This window comes from Alexandromys fortis, unplaced genomic scaffold, assembly GCF_014885135.2.
Source record: "Alexandromys fortis isolate MF-2015 unplaced genomic scaffold, M_Fortis_MF-2015_v1.1 scaffold_40, whole genome shotgun sequence".
NCBI classification, from domain to species: Eukaryota; Metazoa; Chordata; class Mammalia; order Rodentia; family Cricetidae; genus Alexandromys; species Alexandromys fortis.
The window spans coordinates 7705922-7718130 of record NW_026067966.1 but is presented as its reverse complement, the minus strand read 5'-3'; the positions used below and the strand labels follow the sequence as shown (position 1 = coordinate 7718130).

General features: G+C 36.3%; 1 protein-coding gene across 5 annotated transcripts in view; it reads left to right on the top strand.

The window, feature by feature from the left end:
- The window catches only part of Map2 (microtubule associated protein 2), a 270127-nt gene that overhangs the window by 171826 nt on the left and 86092 nt on the right, over positions 1-12209 (top strand). For all 5 annotated transcript variants that reach the window (XM_050154291.1, XM_050154288.1, XM_050154289.1 and 2 more), the window contains exon 4: positions 11342-11416. The gene's annotated coding sequence lies outside the window, so the exon portion shown is untranslated. The remainder of the gene's footprint in view (positions 1-11341; positions 11417-12209) is intronic.

Here is a 12209-nt window from a genome sequence, read left to right as displayed (position 1 = left end):
TCACAACACAAAAATTAAAAACAGCAATTTTGAGAAGAAAAAAATCATAAATTACTTGGAAGAAAAGATATTTGGGCTTTAAAAACATATATTGAATTTTAGATATAGAGAGTTAAAAACAGGCAGTAAACCTTTAAACTAACAGCTATCACTTCAATACCATCTTGAAGGCAATGTCTTGTTTTGTAAACAGATACAATGACAAACAAAATGGTCAAGATTTTATTTATACCAATAGAGTTAATCGAATGCCATAGAGCAGTTATTTTTCAAAGTATGTTCCATGGATCATGTTTATTGTCATGCTGATACTTATGAAAACTGTAGATTCATGAAATCATTCAAATTTCTACAATTGTTCTCTTGACTAGAACTCAAATTCTGAATTTTTAAACCATAATTCTAATTGCTTATGGTACCTACCCACGTTTGAAAAGTGTTATGCAACAATTGTAAGTGCAGAACCCTTTGTTCAATATTTGAATATACGAATGTCACACAATTCATTCGGTGGTATAATAGTACTCATTCCTTATGAAAATCACTGAATTTATGAATAGGTAGATAATAGGGAACTGATACATAGAAAGGTAATCAAACCTTGTGAAAAACACTTTACCTAATCTCTCCTTAGCCTTTTAAGCCACTTTACAAGAAGATAGTTATTATTATCCACCGTTTATTGTGTGGAAATAATGAGACAATGAAATGATGTAGCTTGCTATATAGGGTTCTAGGTGGAGGCAAAGATTTGTCTACACTCTGCCATACAATCTCTTGCATTTGCTATGCTGGTTCCCCACTCCATGGAGTTTTCAGAAAGGTGATGGAATTTTATTGGAGCCTGTAACTGCTACATTCATCACCACTGAAACCTCATGGTCACCAGCAAAGTTACAGTCCTAAGATGAGCAAAGTATAATGTTAGTGTCTTGTGAAGCATAGCTGTCTGACACTTCTAAAAGAAGCTTCCAGAGGTAACACATCACTGGCAAGAATGGTGCGAATGTGAGAAAAGTAATTTAAGATGCTACACTTTAAGAAGGAGAAATTATGAAGGAAAAGCAAAGATTACAGTAGGTAAGGTAACCAACCCCAGAGCCTACCAGCTCACATCATAAGAGGAAGAGACATTCTGTGTGACTTGACTGAGGAGCTGGAAGACCACTGAGCTGATTAAAAATATGAGGCCTTACATGATGACTGCCAAATAGAGGGGGCTCTGTGATGGGTGCATGTTCACGGATTGAGTTTCATTTCTCTATGAAACTGAGAACCAAAAATTTTCCCTGGCTCTATTAAGACTGAGTTTACCAATTTCCTATAATTTTATAAATACCATTCCTTGAATTTCCAATTGATAAGTATTCTGCTATTCACTAGGCAGTTATTAAAAGTAAATTTTTAAATCAAATGAAAAACTCATTTAAATTTTTAGAAATTTTTATATTTTGTTATAATAACCAGTACATGATGAAACATAAATGATAAATGTCTGTTCTATTAAACCTGGCTTACTTGAGGAATAAAAATGTCAGAACAAGTTTCAAAAGAAATCATATTTAGGGCCGGGCAGTGGTAGCACACGCCTTTGATCCCAACACTCAGAAGGCAGAGGCAGGTGGATCTCTATGAGTTTGGGTCCAGCTGGGTCTACAGAGCTAGTTCTAGGACAGGCTCCAAAGGTACAAAGAAAAAAAAGAAAAAGAAAAGAAATCATATTTTATAACAAACATGACAAATAAGGATTGGGATCCTTTGAGTATTGTGTATGTTTTTCTACAAAATTATTAGTAGAAAGCTGTAGCCCAAATGTTGTTTTTTATTTTGAAGATACATTAGAATTTAATGATTCTCAGGCCCTTCATATCTATTTTTAGTGAAATCTGAGTCTTATGTTACCAACAAAAGCTAAGAAATTACCTCATTTGGGATTGTAGACTTGAGTGAAACATGAATTTTATCTTAGGCCACAAGGAGGGTTGCAAATCAAGACAAATTGTAAGAGAGGGGAGGAGGAACAAGAAGGAGAGAAGAGAGGTTTGTATGTATATGGTGTGTGTGTGATAGTTTATATTGATTTCAATATGACAAGATCACGAAAGAAACATGCCCTTTGGGTATTGCTGCAATGAATTATCTAAACTGGGTTCAATGAAGTGAGAACAACCTTCCTAAATGAGGGTGACACTTTGGTTGGGATCCTTCTGTACCATCAGTGTTCCACAGCACCTGTGGTTACTACCATAAGTCTCCAAAGAACCAGGAAGAGTACTCTAAGAATACTTTAAGAGGCAAGGCAACAATAACTAAAATAAATAAATAAATAAACAAAAATAAACAAAAAATGAAATAAACAAAAAACAGAATTCAAAATAATAACAATAAATATCTCATGTTACCAATTTACTAAAAATAAAATGTAAATCTTGTATGAATAAATTAAAATATAATATTTGTAATAACAAAAAAAGAGGCAAGGCAAGCAATCAGTTCCTGCTAACTAGAGACAGCCCCCGTATGGGAGAACAGTACTTGAGCCAGGAGGGGGTCACAAATGACTTCTGGCTTCTCTTTTCCTTGTAGTAAGCTTCATGGGTTTTCTTTAAACTGGATGACTTTCAGTTAATACATATATCCAATTATAAAATGTATATAAATGGCAAAAACAAAATCATTAACAAACTTAAACAATATCCTCCAGAAGTTCTACTACAGTCTCCCTTGAGACAAAATCCTCTGCTAAAGGTGAGATAGTACAAGTCATGGATTTCATGGGGCACTCCCTGAGTGAAGAAGGCTCTGATCTTCAAGGCCTCTAAATAAGATGGGCAATGTCAAACATGGGTGGTGGAGCCCAGAGAGGCCACTCACACGCAAAACTATAATATAATATATTTGGGGCCACAGTTTTAAAAAGTCAAGAAGTTTTAAAAAGTTTTTGCCTAACCATTGGCTTAGAAGGGAATCTAAAAATCATTCAGCAACTGTGAGGTTAAAAACATACCACTGAGTTAGACTCATAGACCTACAAATACCAAAGGTAGTTGATGTGATCCCTGGGGTACCCAAGCAAGGAGTCATCAGCACTAGCAGTGCTTCTTGGGAACAACAGTCGTTAGAGCAGCTAGAATCTTTATAGTCTCATTGGCTCACTGGCTGTTGCCTTTTAGCTGAGACTTTAATCTTATTTTCATACATTTTTGTAGACACATATGGCTTGATTATAGACATTAAGTGGCCACTAGGAGCTTTAGATTAAAGCCTTTCATGAACACAAGCTGCCTGGGTAGCCAGGATTGCCCATACCCCCTGTGGTCCCTATCTCTGTCTTGCCTCTGTACCTCCTGTGTTAATTTCTATACTCCCCTTTCTGCATTCCCATTGCCCTTCATCTCAGTGACATCTATTTACTTAAATATAAGCCAATTAAACAAAGTATAATAATAGAATACCCTTGTGAAAAGAGCACAAAGGAGGGGAACTGCAAAGCTAGGAACAGAATAATGAAAGAGTGAAAAACATTTTAAAAGAGCTCCCCAGCAGACAATCTACCTCCTACTTTGTCTTCTATTTATGGGGAGCCACAGTCTTTTGTTTGTTTGTTTCTAACATCTCTATGCCAAGTCTCCACCCCTCATCCATATCCCCACCTCCTTGGGGGAGGAATCTTGATACATACTTGCGCATCCTAATATTTCCAAGATTACTGCTGTGAGCATCACTGCACAATGCACATGGGAATATTGTTGTAGAATTTCCAGAATACTTGGGAGTCAGACAAGGTTTTATATAGATTTATTGTTTTAGTCAATAAGTAACATTTTCACTCAAGTGGTTCTCCTTTTTTCTAATGAGTATCTCAGGTCATTTCTGTAGTGATAAAAATGTTGGCTGCCACTGTTAAGAAAATAACATGGAAAGGGAAGAAGATATTTCAGATTAGTTACAGAAGGAAGGGAATGCTAACTTCTTTCCCACTGTTTTAAGTTATCATGCACAGCCTCCTAAACAGCATGTAATATAAGGACCTGAGATAGCCTGAACTAACCCTAAACTGTGTTCTTCCTTCAGACTTCAGTGACTTGATGATACCCTCTTCTCTTAGAGCTTTGAGTTCTTTGGGACTAAAATGGATTTATCGAAATTTCAATTTTCTGGATGGATGACTGTAGCACAACCTTCTCTTTGGTGTGAGACATTAGTCTCCTGTTTCCTCCTCTTTCTATGCATGCCTTTCTAGGTGATATGAAAACAAAAATGCAATCCTTAGTAAAAAGAAAAAAAGCCTGAAGCACTGGCCAGCTGAATTCAAGTTTCTTTTTACTGAAATAAAAATATTTATAGCTGAAATTTTATTGTTTGCATTGACTTCAAAATTGTCTGATGCTCTGGTCTAGCCAATGTCTGCTTTATCAAATCCCATTATGTTGCTACTGACTGACAGGTGTCGGCCAGCAGGTGAACTCTGGCTTATCAGTAAATGAAATGACTTCTTTGGCAAAATCCTTCTCAAAGACCTTCTCTCTCCTAAAGATCTAAGAAGGCATTAGATTGATAAGTAAAACTAGAGCTTGGTTAAAGCTGAGAGAACACATCAAATCTGAAGAGAGGATTTCTGCTCAAGGTGATGCCTGTCTCTCTATCAGAGAGCAGAGCAGTGTTGAACCGTGATGATAAAGAACCTGAAGATTGATAGTGATACTTCACAGTGCTTAGCAAGTCTCAAATACTTCTCTGATCACATGCGTTTGCTTCAACGTTGCAATAACTCTTTGAGAATCTCATTAATAACTACAACATTGAAGATCTATGCTTTTAGAAGACCTACTTGATTTAGTATGCACAGCCACTAAATGATCAGCTGAAGTTTCAACACAGTTTGAAGTCTTTTTATTTCAAAAACTGAATTTAATTTCTACTCACACACATTAGGAATATTAAACTACCATTCTTAGATCTTTATTAATCAAGGAATTAAGCCAGGTATAAGATTCTATTGCTTATAACACAGGAGTACATTTATTCAAAATAACCATCACCAAGCACATCTTACAGTACAGCCTTCAATTGTTCATCTGTTGAACAGTTACTGAGCAAGCATTTTCTACCACATAGGGTGTAGTAAAGTAAATATAAAAGACATTGGCATCTGCCTTTCTACAGTATAAAGCTTAGCTGGAATGAAGTGGGGTAGACACAGAACACATAAATCATATACATTCAAGGTGATGGTGTATTGTGGGGGATTAGTCTTCCCAGGCTCTCATGAGTGAATATCACAGAATAGGTGACTGACCCTGTAGTAAGATATTTTATCATTGTTCTAAAGTTTAGATTCGAGGATTAGCTTCTTGTGGATACTTAACGTCTTGACATTTAGGTGTCTACATTACTTTGGAGGGATACCTTGCTCCGTCTATATATAGTGGGAAGGGCTTTGGTTCTGCCTCAAAGTGATGTCGCAGACTTCATTGATTACCCATGGGAAGCCTCACCCTCTCTGAGGAGTGGTTGGGGAGGGATGGGTGGAAGGTGGTGAAGTGGGAAGAAGGGAGGGAAAGGGAACTGAGATTGTTATGTAAAATTAGAAAAGATTGTTTTTTAAATAAATAAATAAAATGGAACATATTTGCTACAAAAAAGAATACTAATCTGGGGATGTGATTCATTTTAAGATATAAAGTAATGTATCATTCAAAAACAAAATGATAAAATGTCAGCATTATTTGAAGTACATTGTATGCTCATGGCTTAATACTTTGATCCTGCATATGTACTCATTTTTAATTCAATTGTTATTAAAAATAATGCATATACTTCAGATACTAGTGGTCATTAAGAATGAAATAAAATGGAAAATACACATAAGGGCAGAGGCTTCTTTCAAGTTTAACAAGCTTTAATCAGAATGGAACATGTTGTATGACACTGTTCCTGGAGAGGCATCACCCCAGACAGAAAACCAAAGTCTTATCAGCATCGACTTGATAAAACAACAAGTTTATTAGGATTACTTAAGGAAGTATGGGTGACAGGTTACTTACAAGAGCATGCATACCTCTTAGGCAACTTCATCACCAAGATCCATCCCACTGTGGGTAATAAGTGAAGACCCATGAAGAAGCTGGAGCCCTGAACTTCTCTGCATGACTTGCAGGAAGATCAGCTGGGCAAGAGGTATCTTCTGCTTAGCTGTCCTTACTGTTTATATAATGCTGGAGAGAGAAGGGCTTTGTAAATCTTTTAAGTTTCATGGACTTCCTGAAACCTGTGAGTTATCTCCTCGGTCATTTACTTGCTTATGACATGCATATGTGTGTTGGGAGGGGGCCTCAAAAGTGAGTGAAATGTTTATGAGGGCCCAAAGATGACATCCAATATCATGGAGCTACAGCTGTAGGTGGTTGTTAGCCACCCTCCTTGGGTGCTGGAAAATGGACTCAAGTCCCATTCAAGAGCTACTAATGAACTTTCTCTCCGGTTCCACTCCATGAGTCTTAATGGGCCTCCTTTTAGAACACGTGAGTCTTAGGACATTTCGCTGAAAGATGGAGTGTTTTGTCTCAGAGGACATTCTTCTACAACAGCTAGTACAAATAAAATGTAAAAACTAAGTGTAATAGGAGTTTTCATAACCAAATGTAATGACTAGATACATTCTGTTAATCCTGGAGATATTGGAGAAAATCTTTAGAAAAATGAGCTTCAGTTGAAAAAGTTGGGAAACCTAGAGAGAAGGACCGGGGAAGGGAAAGAGAAAGATGAGTGAGAAAATGAGTAGCAGAGACAGGAAATGAGGAAAAAGAGGAACTTTATTGAAGGAGAAGATGGAGGTGTGAAGATGGAAGGAAAGGAGCAATTAGTAGATCTACAAAACAACTAGTCTGGAATGCAGTGAGTTTGAAAGTATACTTGCAATAAATTTGAAAAAGCCAGATGTGATTATGTACAGAAACGTCTGAAGCTCAGCCTAAAGACCTAGATTGTATCCTTTTGAAAGGGCAGCTGTAATGAGGAGAGCAAAGTCATCAGGTAGAAACCTGCCCTGGTAAGTCTTATATGTGAATCCGCTCCACTTTTTTTTTTTTCGAGACAGGGTTTCTCCGTAGCTTTTTGGTTCCTGTCCTGGCACTTGCTCTTGTAGACCAGGCTGGCCTCGAACTCACAGAGATCCGCCTGCCTCTGCCTTCCGAGTGCTGGGATTAAAGACGTGCGCCACCACCGCCCAGCCTCTGCTCCACTTTTTAAGCCTCAGCCTTTACTACAGGATACTGTATGTTTTCATAAATTCTATACTTTCTAAAAGGTTAGGGTATTGTCAATAACCAAAAGGTTAAGGGTGGCAAGTATTGTTGAGGATGTGAAAAAAAATTCTTCAGCACTAGTATAGCCATTATAGAAAATAGTGTAGGAGATTCTCAAAAATAGAACTGTCCTATGACCCAGCTCTAATGCTACCAAGTATATAACCAAAAGAGATGAAACAAGTTTATTTAATGGTCTCACTGAATGTCTATTGTAGAAGTGTACACAATAATCAAGATATATAATCTACCTATGTCCATCAGATGGTAAATAAATTAAAATATACGTACACAATGAAATTCTTTCTAGGCATAAAAACAAATGAGATTCTGTTCTTTGTGACAACATGGGTAGACCTTAGGAATGGTATGTTAAAGGAATCAGCCGGACGAATGTGTGATAATCTTACTCATAAATCAAAAACTTTTGATCTTGTAGAAGTGTTGTAGTGTTGTGGTTACAAAGGACTAGGGTGATGGCAGAGACGATATTGAGACATTGAAAAAATGACCACAAAATTTTAGTTAGATAGGAGAGAAAAGTTCAAAGATTTATTGAGCAACATGGTAAGTTTAGTTAATATACATATGCAAAAAATTCTAAGTAGATGCTTCATTTAACATCTTAGCAATATATATATATGTATATATATTCAAGTTATTTGTTATATAACTAATAACCATAATTTTATCTTTAAAAGTAATAAAATAAAATGTCTGCTACCCACATAAAAATTTTAAACGAATGAACAGATGGTTTTCTTTCAAGTAAGAAAGTATTATATTTCTTTAGATATTCTTATTGCGAGGCAGAAAATTGCAATGATGTATATAAATAAGCAAAATACTAACATGTATGCCCATTCCTGGAGAAGGTACTTTATATCACGGTATCGATTCACATTTTATTATACATATACCCACAGTTTGAGTCTGAATATGTTAGCAGTTTAGGAAATATATGTTTCTAATTTTACTTTATGAGTGTTATCATTGCATATCTATCCTTTACAATAATAGAGGGCCTTGATAGTAACTACTGGACCATCATGATGCTTCGTTTGTGCTGGGAACTGAGATGTCTCCTCTTCAAAGAATAGCCATGTGTCCTCAGCAGTTTGCATACAAGCAAAGCCACATTCAGCCCACTGAAACATAAGAAGATGATGATATGTATATCTTTTCCTCTTCTTGTGTACTTTCAAAAGCCTGTAGGTCACAAAAAAAAAGAGCAGCCAGAGATCGTGGTCAGTGTATGAAAAAGCAATGACTGGAAGACTTCTCTTATCCCTCAGAGTGTGAACTGAATATTAACCTTAATTCTACAAACCCTCACAGAGTCGGGATGAGCTTTCCTCAGTAATCCAATCCTTGATACTTTCCTCATACAATATTGTGTCAAGATACTTTGGACAAACGTAAATCACCTAAGGCAGCTTAGCCCAGCTTTTAGCCCTAGCCTGCAGTGTCAGTTTGAGAATAAAATGACACAGTGCTTATTAGCCACTGTATCCTAATTCTCTGCTCAGATGAAGACCAGGTGTTTTATAAATAAGAATTTTGTTAACAGTTCTTATTTCTTTCAAGTGTATATTTGACTTATATTCCTTTTGAAACAACCATGTTTGAAAAACAACTTTCACAGTAACCATGAGAGATGTTTCTCAATCATTAATGACTTTAGTTCAGCATCCTTTCTTATACTTACAAATACATAGATAATAAGTGATTCTAAATATATTAGGGAGCACACACGGTTTAGTAGCTTGGTAAATACACGACAATATTAATAGCTGCCTGTCTATTTAAGAACTACTCGAAATACTAGAGTTTTTCCCTAGTGGATCAGCAGTCCAGCCCTCAATAGCTAAAATCTTTAGCTTTTGATGAGTGCACTGAGTTTTGAACTATTCAAAACCACTTAAGATTGGTAAATGAGTGGGCAACAGGGCTGTTGTTCATTTATGCATTGATGGAATAGCCTAATGCTAGTGGTTATTATTACAATAAGTTTTCAGCAACTACACTTAGTTTCTCCAGCAACGTCAACCATCTCTGTTTTGCTTGTCTGAGAAAGTGTATCAAAACAGAAAATTAAATAACTAAATGATACTTAGAGGGGAATGAGTTTCCAAGGTAAATGAGTAGTACAATCTAGCTCAATAGAAGAAATTTTCTTATGAGACACATCTTTGGGGAAAATGTCACCTTGGGTTACTTTTTCATGATATTCTAGTTCCTCATTCTAGCTTCAATGTTATAGATGACGTACATTCAAACAGAAATAAGCCTGCTCAGTTAGTGCAGGGAACTGAAGAAGAGGATGAGATGGGACAGTGTTTATCCAAAAGCTTGTGGAACCAGTTCAATCCCAAGCACCCATGTAAGAAGACAGGCATATTAGTCACTTTTCATCTGATGTAACAAAATAGGCAACTTAAGAAAGGGGTTTATTTTGTCTTATTGAAAAACTAAATCCATAATGGCAGGGAAAGTATAGTATCAGGAGCCTGAAACTGGATGAACACATTTTTATAGATGGTAGATGGATAGATAGAGAGATAGATGATAGAAGATAGAAGATAGAAGATGATAGATAGATAGATAGATAGATAGATAGATAGATAGATAGATAGATAGACAAAAATGTTTGCTAAAATATTTGCACACAGCTTTTGTCCATAGACAACCTAGAAATTTCTCAAAAGAAACAAAAAGTTGTGTGCAAGATTTCAGCAATCATTTTGCTAAAATAATTACTGAATTATTACCAGGAATGTGAAATTCTACCATGTGTCTTTTTGGCTGTGAAACTCTCTTTATAGTTATTTAGATGTTAAGGATCCATCATACTTGCTCTTCCACATTGTTAGTGACCACAGATCAAATGAGGAAATACAAAAGAAACACCAAATATAATCAAAATTTATTGCCTTGAATCAAAGTCTTATCTCCTCCTACATTTACATGAATTTACTGATTATAAGTCCAAAAAGTGCTGGGTTCGTGTGTTGGTGGTAGAGCATTTGTCAGGCCTAAGGCCCTGTCTTTGATCTCTAGCATCAGAATTTAAACAAAAAAATTCCAGAATAGATAAAAGAAGAATCAGTTCATCCTTATCTTCTGTTTGAATTTTCTTCTGCATTCTAAAGATATATAGAGGCTATCCATTTAGGTTTCAAATTTTTTTAACACTAGCATATCATCATCATTGAAAATAAGATAGGGTGTGTCTATTGGGAAGAAACACATCAGTCCTGGGGGAAAATGCACACGCAGCTTTAGAAACAAGGGTGTAAGAGCTGGAATGACAGGGGATTTACTCACACTCTAGGTTTGTGTAATCTTGCCGTAGATGAGGGTGGCTGCACCTGGACAGCCTGTAAGGTGGAGAACAAGCCAGGTGCCTTCCAGTAATTCTGTTGATTTCCAGGAACCACTTCAATGGGGAGTATTCCATATGACTCTCGGTGGCATTTTTTTTTTGGCAGAATTGCTAATCCAGAGTGCCTTTCGGGTTTTGGAATGTCAAAGTAAATTTAGTACTCTATGTATTTATGTATTTATGTTCTTATGTATCTATGTACTTATGTAAATACTCTATGTATTTAGTTGTTAAAAAATCCCGCTCCATCCTGTGCTTCATAAAGTCAATGCAGACTGGGCTAGAGTCCCAGTCTTTTTTAAAGCTTCTGGATATAATTAATAATTATGAATATATTATTTTGGGAGATTACACAATCTTCTGGTATTTATTAGCGGAGAACAATTTAAAATTTTACTCTTCCTAGGATATTACTCTTAAGAAGTGTTAAGATGTAAAAAGGTAGGAAAGTAGTTTACCTACTCACTGCCCTGGGTCAATTGGCTGAGCTAGTGACCAGCAGGTCACAAATGCTAAGCAGATGAGGACCATCTTGCAATTTCATAGTTACCCAAATTCAAAAGAGAAAGTTTTGAGTTGTTTCACATTGATATGGTTGACATGTGTGGGTCAGAAATTAATTCATAAATTTTCTCTGCATTCTTTTAAGAGAAAGAAGCCAGAACATACCATCAGTCCTTTGAGAACACAACAAACATCACTACTTCACAACTTCCTTGAACAGGTAAGATCATATTCTCTTATGGTAAAAGAGTGACCCACTATTGTAAAAAACACTTCACTTCTTTGCTAACCATAAGGGCTTTTTACTTTTAATTAAATGCCAGTTTATTTTTAAGGAATAAATAGCATTTTGAATTTCACAGCTAATAGACTGGGAATTATTAAATATCATTTCACATGTAGCTCTTCAGAGCTGATGGCTTCTGACAGGGGTGGATGTGGGGAAGAACTCCATTTCCTTTAGGGGATGGCCCCTGTGAGTCTGACCATGTCCTTCTGAGAATATGGGCCACACAAATTGGACTTGGTATTTTTCCTTTTCTTTTTCTTCATTTGTTTTGGGGAAAGTCACAAGGGTGGGAGATGGATGTACCTGGGAGAACTGGGAACTAGTCAGGGTGCATGATGTGAAATTTCCAAATAATGAATAAAAACACTATGTTTCTTTTTTAAAAATAACTTCATAGTATTTAGACTGACTAAATGAAAAGATCTTTCTTTGAAATGAGGATTGACCTAAGCCCCTCTTTTCTGCTGTGGCTAACCATAACAATATTTCCTCTGCACTTACCATGTGCTAAGCTTGTTTTCCTGTGACTTTCCGTAAGCTAATGCACTTATTGCATATGTCAGTTCTGTCAGTCGGTACTCTGTGAGGTAGGTAATACATAAGTGATGTCCACTTCACAGATTAGGGGATGGAGGCAAATGGACAGGAGGCAGAGTTCACCAAACTGTGCACGTGGGAGCAGAAGCCAAAAACTACACATAGGAGAAAAAAAAAAAAAAAAAAA